This window comes from Miniopterus natalensis, chromosome 13 (assembly GCF_054644295.1).
Source record: "Miniopterus natalensis isolate mMinNat1 chromosome 13, mMinNat1.hap1, whole genome shotgun sequence".
In the NCBI taxonomy this organism is placed as follows: domain Eukaryota; kingdom Metazoa; phylum Chordata; class Mammalia; order Chiroptera; family Miniopteridae; genus Miniopterus; species Miniopterus natalensis.
In genome coordinates, this window is record NC_142093.1 from 50599910 (window position 1) to 50613553 (window position 13644).

A 13644-nucleotide genomic window follows, 5' to 3' on the forward strand; every position below is an offset into this window, starting at 1 on the left:
CCAGAGCCCAGTGCAGGCCACGGCTCCTGTGAGAAAGGGCTAGATCATGACTAGGGGGCTGGCCGCCTTGCCCTCAGCACCCCCCACAGGTAGAGGGGCCCGGAACTTCTCATTCTGCTGGAGTTCAGGACAGTAAGCTTCTTACTAACCCAGGAGTGGCTGCTCTTGACCCCTTTGGAGGAAGTTCAGGAAGTTAAACGGTTCATTCTGGAGCTGAAGTAAGTTGTGCCAGGCACATTTTGCCACCAATTTTATTTTATTTTATTTTATTTTATTTTATTTTATTTTATTTTATTTTATTTTATTTTATTTTATTTTATTTTATTTTATTTTATTTATTGTATTGTATTGTATTGTATTTTTTTATGTTTTATTTTATTTATCATTTTATTATTTAATTTTATTATTTTATTCTTGTTAATTCTCACCCAAGAATATTTTCCCGTTGATTTTTAGAGAGACTGGAAGGGAGGGAGAGGGACAGAGAGAGAGAGAAACACAGATGCGAGAGAGACACATCGATTGGTTGCTTCCTGCACGTGCCCCAGCTGGGGCCAGGGATCGAACCTGCAACCCAGGTATGCGCGCTTGACTGGGAATCGAACCCGTGACCCTTCCATGCATGGGCCAACGCTCTAACCACTGAGCCGCACTAGACAGGGCTGCGTCACTGAAATCTTAGGGGACACTGTGACAGCGTTGTCTACCTACGCCTCACTCTCATTTCCTTTGATACAGACCAAAGAGCAGCTCATTGCCTCTGCCAAGAAAGTTGCGACTTCTGGACAGAACTTCGCCAGACTTACCCGCATCATTGCTGAGAACTGCATAGACCACAGGTGTTCTCGGGAGCTCCTGTGTGTCGTGGAGCAGATCCAAACCATGAGCAACCAGCTCCGCATCATCTCCAGGTGGGAAGGCGTTGCGGGAACAGTGTGGGGAACAGCGGTGCTCTGCAGTCTCAGGGCCAGAACCAGGCTGGGGGTGGGGAGGAAATTCCTTTTTTTTTTTTGTATACTCCTTTTAATGTTTTATTGTCCAAGAGCTGACACTAATTCTGGGAATTTCCAATGTTGAAAATATAGAGAATTCATACAGAGAACCAAAAATACATTGAAGCCACTGTCATTTTTCATTTAATCACGAATAGATTATGTCGGCTAATATACACAAGAGAGAAAAAAGACTTCACATGGAAAACTTGTTCCTGAGTAGGTGCTAACATAAAGTCACCATACGGGATTTTCAGAAATCAAGGACACCTGCACTGACGTTTGCCCCGCCCTTTGCAGCATCGCGCACGCACCCTGGTGCTCAAGTGTCAGGCTCCATCTACAAACACAAGTGATTGATCCCTGCTTTATTATCATGTTTAAAATTTGACCATTAATTCTCTATTTGTTTTTATACTAATCATATCTATCAAAAAAAGCCAGTTATCTCTAAAAATAATCGCAAAGTAGAAGCATTTTCAGTGTCACCCAACCAAGAAAACCTATGGCAGCACCCGGCTTATGTTAATAAGACGAATTCATTTTAAGTGCCCAGGCACTGGAGGTGAGCAGTTTCTGCTAACTGTTCCTTACCCCCTCTGTCACGTTGGTAATATAGAAGGTCATAATAGAAGCATAGACTGGTTCCATTTCAACCTAAGTATCTGAACACCTGCCGTGCCCATTGACCAGTAACAGACGTCTATTAGTAATATTCTGATATTATGGAAAAGCTCATGGTTAAAATTGTTAACAATTATTGTGAGGCATAAAAATAACATCGCCAAGATCAGGGTGTATAAGTTATTTTTATTGATTTTTTTGCGGAAAGAGGGAGAGAGAGATAGAAACATCTATGGGCTTCCTCCTGCACACCCCCTACGGGCCGGCAGCCAGGATATGTGCCCTGACCCGTAATGGAACAATGGAACCGGTGACCTCTCGCCACAACCAACCGGCTATAAATTGTTTTTAAACTAAAAATAAAACCGGGTTACTGTTATCTAGGGACAGCGATTCTCAATTGGTGTGCCACAAAAAATTTTAGAGCATGCAACATCTGACTGTTTCGTCAGGGGCACAGACCTCTTTTCCGTTAGATTGTCAAATGATAAAATGACAACAGCCAACACAATAGCCGTCCAGTATGAATGAACCAAAATCATGCCTATTTTTTTGTCGGTTCAGTAAAAAATATATTTGTTGGTGTGCCGTGGAATTTTAGTGATTAGTTTATGTGCCATGAATTGGAAAAGGTTGAAAATCGCTGATCTAGGAAATAATATTTCAGGCACATGATCATCTCAAGATTAGCTACTGGAATTTCTCTGCTTAAATTACAGGAACTGCAATTAATTTTAGCATTTCAAATCCGGGTATTGTTATAAGGGTCCTTGGGGTTTGTTTAAATCAGGTACGGTAAGACACGCAAACGTGGAAATGACTGTCATAAAGGAAAGGGACCCCTCACAAGGCCCTAGAAGCAGGTGCCGTGCAGGGCACTCGGGCCAGGCAGGGTTCATCAAAAGCAGGAGTGTGTGGGAGGGGAACAGACCAGGGACTGACCGTGGTTTCCATGGGAAGGACTAGGTAAGGGAGGGTGAGCAGGCTACACGGGTTTAGAATTGGCTAGTTTGAATAATTTCAGCGGGCTCTGAGGTCCAGAGGCTGTCCCTCGTTGTCTGGTCCCCGGCCCTACTGTGATCAGGGCAGGAACAGGGGCTGGGAGTGGAAGAGCTCCACAGGCAGGAGGTGGGGTGTGGGGTTGGGTGGGTTAGTTTGCATGTGGAAGGAGCACTTGCAGGTGAGTCATCACTACCTGGGGGAATTGGCTACCCTGGGGGGGGGGCCTTTCTAAGGTCAGCAAGGCCCTGAGATGTCAGTGCCGCAGAACACAGAAGGTAAGGCATGATTCATGTAAGTGAATTTGTCAAGCTCTCAGTCCTAAAGTGTCTAAAAGTCCTCAGATTTTACCCAAGTCCATTACTTAAGTTGTGGGGTGTCTTTGGTAAAAAACAACTTGTCTCACTGAATTCAGTTACATTCAGTTTTTAAAAATATCAGCGAGGTAATTCAGTCAGGACGCACCAGCCTGATCTTTGAACAGAACTTTTAAGCCCTGAATGCAATTCAATACAAAATCTCTTGTTCCCTTCATTATATATGGTTGTTGGTATTTGTTCTGTACTTCAGTTATTTTCATTAAAAACATACTTCTTGTTAATTTATAGATACTATGAGTCATACTTTCTAAGTACCCAAATGCACATTTTTACTTTAAAAAGTCAAATGACACCGTTAGAACATCCTTTCTCTGAGGAGTCCCCACAAAGGCTCGCATTGCAAACGTTCCAGCATTTGGTTACTCGAGATTGCGCCTCATACCCAGTGTAATGTCAGCTCTTTCCTCCTGTAAACCCCAAGTGTAAAGGCATCCCTGGCCCGAAGCAAGTCCTCTGAGGAGCTCCTGCTGGGAAATGCACAGCAGCTCCTCCATGCCGTCTCCAAGACCGTGCGGGCCGCGGAGGCTGCGAGTCTCAGGGTGAGTGCTATCCCCAGAGCAGGACCGTAAGTCACAGAGCCGTAAGCACACCCGTGCGGCACTGTGACTTGGGTCAGAGCCTGACAGGAACATGATAAACTGCATACGTTCATGGGGAAACCCTACCTTCTTCTTAGTTGTTAAATTCGCCCTGGCCAGGTAGCTCCATCGGTTAAAGTGTCATCCTGACACGCCAAGGTTGCAGGCTCAGTCTCCACTCAGGGCACATGCAAGAATCAACCAAGGAATGCATAAATAAGTGGAACAACAAATTGATGTTTCTCTCAAAAAAAAAAAAAAAAAAAATTCAACTTGATTCTATCCCCAACGTGCCACCTGTGTTTCAGTTTGGCTAATTTCTACCAACTTACCTTCAGCTTCACTGATTCTTTCTTTAGCCATGTCCAGTCTGCTGATGAGCCTTTCAAAGCATTCTTCATCTTTTATTATCTTTTTTTTATTTTTTAGCATTTTCATTCCATTGTTTCTAATAGTTTTTTGTCTCTCTGCTAAAACTTCTCCATCTGTTCATGCGTTTTGTCTACTTTTTCCACTAAAGTCATTAATATGTTAACCAGAGTCATTTTTAACTTCCTATCTGATAGTTTCAACAAGTGGCTCGTACCTGAGTATGGGTTGTTGGATTCCTTACCTCTTGACAGTAAATTGTTCTTTTTTTTTTCCTTTTTGCGTGTCTCGTAATTTTCCACTGAAAATTTCACTTTATGTGTAGACTGGTAGAGATGAACCGAATAGTAAATATGCCTGAAAATGGCAGCCCTTTTCTTCTAGGCCTTTCGTGTGGGGTAGAGTCAGTACAGCCAGGATTTGTGCTGAGTGTGGCTGTTACTGTGATAATCACCCCTGACACGCCACCAGCTTCAGATGTTGCAGCATTTCTTTTGTGTGTAGTTGGGGTTTGGGTGTCTATCAATGTTCCTGCTCCACTCTCAGCGTGAGGCTTGCCTTGTGCAGGTGCACCTCAGAGCCTGCCTCTCCCATGGCCTACTTGTCACTTGTGACCCAATGCCTGGAGAGGAGGTGGTGGCATCGTCGTTGTCCTCATTCAGCCTCGATTGTAGGCAGGCCCGGTGTCCCAGGCCCGGTGTCCTAGGGGTTAGGGCTTTCTCAGTGATCCTACTCCTCCCCCAGCAATAGACTCTTAATGGTATGAATTTTCTGCTTCTTCCCCAGGGGAAAAGGCCTGCATTCTGTCCCTTTCTGCATTTGGCAAGGACAGGGTTTGCTGTCCTTCCCTCAGGGACTTTGGGCTTTTGTTCCATGAGGAGACAATGTGGGCAGGGGTTCCTGCCTTTTGCCACAGTGCCGACTGCCCCCCTCGCCACTACGAGGGACATTCCCAACCTCCTGCCCTGCCCCGGATTCTTCTCATGATCCCAGGGGAGGTCCCAGAGAAAGCCCGAGAACAGGTGTGGACTCTTCTTGGGTTGTGGCTCTCGAGGGTCCTATACATTCACGCTAGTGTACACTTGGCTATCAGCAACTTTTTAAGAATTTCAGCTCAAGTCTTCCTCGCAGATTCTCTGGCAGCCCATTCTTCTCCTGTGCTCTGTCCTAAAGAAGCCGGTGCCGTGTCCCTGCCTCGATAGGGAAGTGGCCCTCTTTTCTTAGATTTCAGGCTAGTTGCATGCCCTTCACCCCCACCCAATGGGTTTCAAGAAAGACTGCGGTTTTGTGAATCATCTGACTTTCTTGTAGTCGGGGTGGGCGGGAGCAGCACTCGCCCCAGCTTCCTATGTCCCAGTGGAGGCTGGAAATACTGGGGAATACTGGAACGCCCAAAACACACCTGGCCAGGGCCTTGGCACATGCTTACATGGATTAATTCTACCTGGGAGACGCGCCCCTGCCCCTTAACTTCTGCCAAATTTCCCCATGTCTGGCTCCTTCAGGCCTTCAGGCCCAAACTGAAATTCCACCTTCTCAGAAAATAAATAAGGCATGACCCAAAAGGAGGCAGAATTTGGGGTAAAGAGAGAGTTTTAAAGAATTAACTACATTCTCAGAACACGGTGTGTTGACGAACATAAGATCCTTTGCGCTGTTGGGCTTCCCCTTTCAGAAAGAGGGGTGCCAACCCAGGGGACCTCTTCGAACGCTGTTCCTTGCCCCCTATTAAAGTAGGACTATGGCATCAGAAAAGCAGCCGCCTCCCTCAGAGGAATCCCCTCGGAGCTCCAAGGAGCGGACCCCGGGAAAGCGCGCCCAGCGCCCCCCAGGACTTACCCATCTTTCTCTCCTCCAGGGCTTGAGACAACTGTCCTCGGATCCCGAGGAGCTGGAAGTGGCCGCCTCCTGCATGCAGTGGCGAAGGAAACTGCTACGGCACAGGCTTCAGGAGGCCTCAAGCCTGGACTGCGACGAGCTGGGCTTGCGGAGAACGAGCAGGAAAACGCCCCCGACGCTCGGGGCCCTGCTCCCAGAGGCACCGTGAAAGCTGAGAAACAGTCTCCCACTCAAACCCTTTGTGGACGTGGCCCTGAGACTCTGGTCGCCGTGGGCACCAGCCCGTGGGCACGGGAGGTGACGGTGGGTTGGGCGGATGCTCGTTGTAGTTAAGTTTCTCCGGAGCCCATCCTGCAGCCACGTTTGCGCAGCTTCATCTGGTCACTCGTCCTGTGTTCGGGGGACCTCGGAGCGACGCATGGCCAGATTTTCAGTGTCCGCCCTCCTGGAGGCCGATGGCCAGCACCGCCTCCTGGAAATACCGAACGAGGCATCTTCTCCTTAAACCCCGGCGGGAGAGCTGCGGGAGAGCTGCTCACCCTTGGGAATCCGGGGTGTCCCCGAGCCAGTGTTCAGATGAAACAGTAGCCGAGGCCTTGGAGCCAACGCTGCGCGCTGGCCGCCGTGAGTCTGGGCTCCGCAAACCGCACGCGCCCGGGGGAGCGGAGGCCGCTCTTCAGCAAGCGTCTGCGGGGCTGCGGGGTTCGGCTCACACCCCCAGATGTGGAAAGGAGGGGTTCAATGCCCTACGGCACTGGGGCAGGGGTAGGGGGCCTGTAGCTTTGTGCCGGTCCCGGGCAGTCACTGGTTGATTCCCATCCTTCCGATCACGGACGGCGCTGGTCTGGGGGCCACCCCTGCTGTGTCTATACCCGGGTGCCCCGAGACCCTTTCTGTGATTGGCAAGTGCTCCCAGGGGGCATCCGCGCACCTCCCTCTCCAACTTTGCCCCTGCTCAGTTCTTACCGGCTCAAGACCACGGCAGCCCTTCCCTGGCTTCTGCTTTGTGGTCGCCTCATTGTGTCGGGGGGCACCCGTGCCACACGGAGCTGAGCGCCCAGGAGGATCAGGAGTCTGAGAAAACACGCTCGCGTAAGCTTGGCTGCCACGCAGCGGCGATGGGGCCCCTGCACCAGCCTCCTCCCGGGATCTCAGACAGGCCACCGGCGCCCTCACTACCCGCCGCCCCGAGGAAGCAGCCTGGGCGCCCACCCGACCCACCCGCCCTCCCGCTCCCCTCCTTCTGTTCAGGATTCTCAGGGCCGAGAGAAAGGCTTCCTTCCTCCACCCGCCCCCTTCCGCTTGGCCCTCCCTGAAGCAAAACCCTGCTCACGGGTGCACTGAAGGGAGAGTAAAGAAATTCAGGCATCATTTCAAACGAGGTGACGGTCTTGCTGCAAAGTCCCATTTTTTGAGCGTCAAAGCTGAGTGTGACCTCCACCCTCTTTGTGTTCCTTGTAACAAACTGTAATAGTCTCTCTCTTTCCTCTCCACTGTCCCATTTGGATGGATGTCGCGAGCCAGTGAGGCCAATAAGTTCTCAAACTCAGGACGACAAAAGAGCAAGTCCATTAATAACCTTTGAAATAACACACCCTTAAAGACTGTTTCTGATGCTGCTCCAGGATGGAGGTGAAACTCGGGGACATCGAGAGGCTTCCCTCACTTTTGGGAAAAGTGCTTCTAAGGATACGTAAGGACACTCAGGGACCCGCGGGAGCCCTGCAGTGCCAAGTGCCTCTAAGATCGGTGGAAACATTTGCCCGTTTTCAGTTACGGCTGATCCACCCTATGTTGGAAGTTTGCTTTGCTCTATGGGAACACTTTGGCTTTTTTGCTCTCTTGGGTGCCATCGAAACGACAGTGGGGCCCATATTTCACTGCTCCAATTCCATCTCCAGCCTCTGGCTGACGTATTGTTTTGAAGATCCCAGAAAAAGAGCAGTCAGCGTTTTTTCTGACTCATCGGGTGTCCTGTGTACTCAGTGTCAGTAAAAGACAACTGCAAGTGTGTGAGCCTGTCTAAGCTTTTCTAAGTTGAAACTAATTTATTCAGTCAATAAACATTTATTGAACATTTATTGATGGGGTTTCCAGGGATTTATTGTAGTGGGAAGCAGCAGCCTGCATGGACATGTCATGGTGAGCACTCAGTGAGCATTAAATAAATGCTGCTGAGCTGTATTTATTTAATTCTGGCTGGCGCCCTGTGTTAGCTTAAAGTAAAACTGTAACCCCTGTGTAAACTCGGGGCCCTGACCTTTTCTAACCTTGATTACCAGACAAAGAGGGGGATCTAAGATCATCTTGTCTGAAGTCCCTTTCAAGAATTAAAAAAAAAATGACTTTAACTCTTCTCCAGATAAAATTAAAGTATTTTTCTGCCTGGAAATACCATGTCTTGAGTGGACGGGAAGTTTTCTGTATGTAACAGTCTTCGGAAAGCCCACGGGAACCTGTGCGGTCACCCCAAAGGGCCCCGAATTAGCCTCCTCAGGGAAGGTGGTGGATCCCATCCTCCAGTAGGGAGCTGGCCAAGGATCTACTTACCACCCACTTCAACGAAGCACAGATTGCGATTCTAAAGGCCCAGAGAAGAGCCCGGAGGGACCACGGAAAATGGTGATTCCCAGCTATCACTCTGTGACACCTGAGGACACCATCCCTCGGGAAGTCGTTGCTGGGTTGGCAAAAGGAAACCAAGTTTGAACTCAGTAACGATAAATAGAAATACCTCCCGAAAGGCACTTGCGGACAATGGAACGAGGTCTTGAGAACTGTAACCCAAGGTGGGGGCCACCAGCCCAAGTGGCCTTGCCCCTCCTTACCCGCGGCGGGCTCAGCTTTGGAAAGGGGCGCGGGCCTGGCTCCCTGGAGCTTTGCGGGCGCCCCGAAAACGCCCTCACTCCTGGGTTGTGAGATGGTGCAGGTGGATCCCAGCACCCCAGCCTCCCCAACCAGCACGCGGGGAGGTTTTACCGTAATTATCGCAAATGAAGTCAAGGGGCAGAACCACCTCCACCCCCGGTGTGAGGGCCTCAGAGAGGCGCACGGTGAGATGTGAATGTTTAAGTAGCCCTAGGGCCACCCCACTTTCCTTCTGCTCCTTGTAGCCTCTAAAACGTGTCCTGTGCACTTGACCGTTTGGTATTCGCCACAAAGCAGTGTGATCACTCCCTGCAGCGCCACTGAAAAAGCAGTCTGTCTCACCCATCTCTGAAACTCAACGCCCAGCAGCACATGCTAGGCGCTCAAACACCGACTTTGACATGAGCGACGAGTCCCTATTTTGTCGACGAGGAAGGGATGCTCAGCGACGTCCTGACTGGTCCACTGCGACATCACGCGGGGCAGACCGTGCCGGCTCCCAGGGGACAAGTGTCCACCATCAGAGCTGCTCCACAGTTCAGTGCAGTCACTGACTGGGCTCCCTCATTCTGATTGAACATCCAGGAGAAGCCAGAGCACATTTCCTAACGGGGTTTCCTGATCTTCGAGGGTCCGATTGCGGGGGAAGAATGACCAGGCTCTCCGCGAGCCTTTTCCGCCAGGAGATCCTAGGCTGACCCCAGAGCTCCTGCTCTGCACACTTGCCAGCAGCCTCTCAGGGTCAGATCCTCGAACAGAAAATTAATGTACGCTGACGCCTGAGACACTTCCCAGAACAAAGGCCTGTCGGGCAGGAGGGCCTTCCGTGCGGCCAGCCTGGGCACTAAGGGCGCACCGAGGACAAGCTCGACCCACCCTCTTCTTTCAGAAAGGCCAGGAGGGATTCCCGTTACAGGCTCTTATATGAGTACACGGCTCCCCTGTCTTATGTCTTTAATATGATGAATGCATTAAAGCAAAGCAATACACTGCCAGACAGGTATTATTAGAAACATTTTTATTTAAAGTCAGACAGTTGAAAGGTGTCACAGAAAAAAATTACAGAAACTTGCAACAACAGAATGTAACCTTGGAAAAGTCGTTAGTAAATGAGAAGAAGTAATAGATAATTCCTGATTTTACCAAGTGATTTGTTCGTCCTAAAGCAGAGTAATTTATCAGTTCAGCAAAATACACCCACCGCTGGTATCTTTTGAGCAGATAGATTAAAAATTTAGTTAATCTAATAAATTGGTATTTACTAAAACCTTCCCGAGTGAAACAATCAAGGCAGCATTTCCCCAACATCTAAGATACAACTTGGGGAGTGAAATAATGCTAGGAAGTTAAAAAAAAAAAACCCACTTTATACTGAATAATAGGTTTGACCTGGATTTCAGCCCATAGATGGTGCCTGTGGATCTGATAGAAAATAGGCCGTAAGTCTGGGCCCAGCTCCCCCTACACACACTCTCTCTCTCTCTCTGCATCTTAGGACACAGTGCCACCAGTACCCTTGCCACCTGCCGGCCCAGAAGCCCTAGGCTAAAGGCCAAGTGACCTGGACCCTGGCACCCTGGATCTATGCTGAACCGTTTCTAGTCATGGGTGGAGTAGTGGGTTTAGGGCAAGGAGTGAAGGTTTTTTAAAACTTTGGCAAGTTAAGTATACAAACATTTCTTGATTGTCAGTTTTATAAGGAAATATTCTATCTCTTGAAACGACAATTCTCCTACCTTATTTGACTTCCCTCTCAAACACTTGGAGGGCAAACTCCTGTTTTAAAAAGCATGTAAAATGTACAGTCTATCACTGACAACTAACCCCAAGCTATTGCTCGTAATGGAGGTCTGAGAATGACAAGGCTCATTTTTTTAAAAAGTTGGCCCTCTCTTTAATTCCTTTACAATAAACTATATATCAGACCAATGACAGACTTACATTAGCTGATGCGATCCGTCTTCAATTCAAATGGAGATTGCAGCCAAGGAATCAAGAGAAGGTTGAGAACTGGAAGGGCAGCAATGAAAAAATTAGGAAAGACCAAGAGCAAAGATGTGTCATTAGAGACCAAGCTACGGCCACCCACACCCTCTTGTCCCCAATCACTATGTACGGATGCAAAAGTTGGGCAGGGAAGAAGGCTGATAGAAAACAGTTGATTCCTCTGAAACACGGTGTTGGAGGAGAGCTCTGTGGATACCCCAGGCCACCGGACAGATAGCCACATGGGTCCTAGAGCAGATTAAGCCTAAAACATCGCTGGAGGCAAATATGACAGAACTGAAGGTGTCTTACTTTAGGCACATTGTGAGAAGTCAGGGTTCTTTGGAAAAAACAATAATGCTGGGAAAAACAGTAGGCAGCAGGAAAAGTGAGACCAGATGTGAGATGGGTAGACTCCATGGAAGAAGCCACAGGTGTGAGCCTACAGTTTCTGGGTGGGGCTGCTGGGGACAGGACACTGAGGACATCACTCGTCATGGGGTCGCCAGGAGTCGGAGATGACTCAACGGTATGTAAGACAGAGCAGTGAGCCAAGAAGTATTGGCCCGGTAATTCAGAGCTGATTTCCCCCCTCCCCCTAAAATGCTATAATTACCTGTATATTTACTTAAAAAAAAAAATTGTAAGTTAAAAAAAACCAAGAGATTCAAGGATGAACTATAATATAAATGCTATCCCAAGAACGCGCAGTCTCGTTCGAAGGAAGAGTCCCGTTGTGCCCACAACGATTTTGCCAACCGTAGCATGACTGCTCCGTTCCAAAGGGTAATGCGGGTGTTTAAGGACCAGACAGGAGACCCCCATTAGAGTGCAATTCATGGCTGAAAGGTAAGTTACCGTGCATGGTGTTAGGAGAAAAACATGCTTCAATGCTATTTTAAGTTCACTAGGTTAGACAATATCTTCATAATATTGGTTGATATTTTGAAGAGAACCGAAAAGGGAAATTAGAGAAAGACATTTAAAATAAAAACATAAGACTCTAGTTATGCAGTTCCTTCTGGTTACAGAAAGAATCCTTCGCAGATCTTTGGGAATTACTGATCTTTTCCAACCTCCACCACGAAGGAAAGTTATCTTGTAATTCTGGAGGACTCTTAAAAGTTATGAATTATTGTAGAAACATTTACCTCCGAAGGAGAGCTGCCACAGCCCCACCTTCACACTGTTCAGTTGACGGGGCAGAGGAGAGAAAGTATGTGCCCTGTGCCCACGGAAAGAGCTACAGTGTAAGTTATGAACTGTGTTCTTTCTGATGCAATCATGGAGTGGCTTTGCCACATCTGCACTAATAGTTGAAAGCACCTGAAAATCTAAACCTGGCTGGATGGTGGGAAATGACCAAGAAGCAGTTAACAAAGCACCCACTGTGTGCCTGGAAGTAGGCTTGTTGCTATGGGGAAGCTGAAAAGGAGACACATATGGGTCCTGTCTTCAAAGACATAAGGTACAATTTTAAAATGTGCTTTTTATTTAAAAAGAGATTCCAAATATTATGTTGATATTAACCTAACGTCCTTTCTTAGGCCCATATCCTTTCCCCAAAAGGCAGGTTAACTTGGGCTTTGTTACTCTGACGGGAGTGTAATTACGATGTTTGTGAAAGTTACAAAGCAACTTTATATTTATAAATATTTAACAATTCATTCCCTCCTTAAATCGAATCCATGAACAGTCAAAATTATCCCCATTTCACAGAGTAGGAACTAGACATGAGATAAAATGCCTGTAAATCACATCAGACAAGATTATGAATTCATGGGCTTTAAACTTCAGCCCTCATGAGTTCTCCTCTCCTCCCTCTCCCCCTTCTAGTTAATTCAGCAAAGTGGTTTATATGAACGCTTGTACAGGATTTATTTACTAAACAGTCTTAAAAGAAGTAGGACTAGGAAGAAACACTGCCATTCGAAGTCCTATACAAGTCAAAAGACAAACAGAAGCCTAACCCAACATCCTTTCAAATTTAGGCTGCTCTGGTTGCAGCCTAACGCTGGGGTTTGGTGCATGTGGCTGGGCCATGAGGCTGGGTCACAGAGTGGTGCTATGGAAACAGAGTTTGAAACCACTCTAATATTTGGTTCATTTTCAAGATTCAGAATGAGGTCCTAACTGAGAAAGCTCCAGAGACAGGAGGCCGGTGTGGCTCAGTTCACTGGGCATCGTCCCGAGCGCTGAAAGGTTGCTGGTTTGATTCCTGGTCAGGGCACAAGCCCGTGTTGCTGGCTCAGTCCCCAGTAGGGGGCATGCAAGAGGCCGCCTGTCGATGTCTCTCACATTGATGTTTCTCTTTCTCTCTCCCTCTCCCTTCCTTCCTCTCTCTAAAAACCAATAAAAAAAATCTTTTAAAACACCCCCAGGTTGACAGGATATAACAGAATATCCCCTAAGCATCACAGATAGAAGTCGTTTAAACATGAATAAAATATTTTCATATAAAATATATTGTTAAATTCAAAACTAAGTCCAAGCTTTCTTGTAAAATAGCCTCTAGGACACTAGCTGATGTAATAGGGACTCAAGGATACTGAGTAAATGAGCATTATAATTTGCATTAACGATTTTTAAACTTTCCTTTTTAATTAAACTTTTAATGTCTGTCTTAGTAGTAAAACATATCTTCTGTTAAGGAGTTGGATTACATTTTGGTCTTTAACAAAGATACATATAATATATATATGTAATAACAAAGGTATATAATCATATATATAATTTGTAATTATATATATAATCATAATATATAATTAATGATGTAATATTTATAATTTTATATATATAATCTTTTTTATGTCAGTTTTACCCATTTCAGTGACTTTTCAATTAACCATAAAGTTTGGACAGTAAATCAGAAAATACTTTCTATGGTGGCTTTAAACTGCATTTTTAACCTAAAAATGTTATCCAGAGCCATTTTAGGCAACAGTATAGCCCAAGTATAAGTAGCAGGAATTCACGTTTCCTTGAGCACAGGAGCTTCTTAGGTTGGCA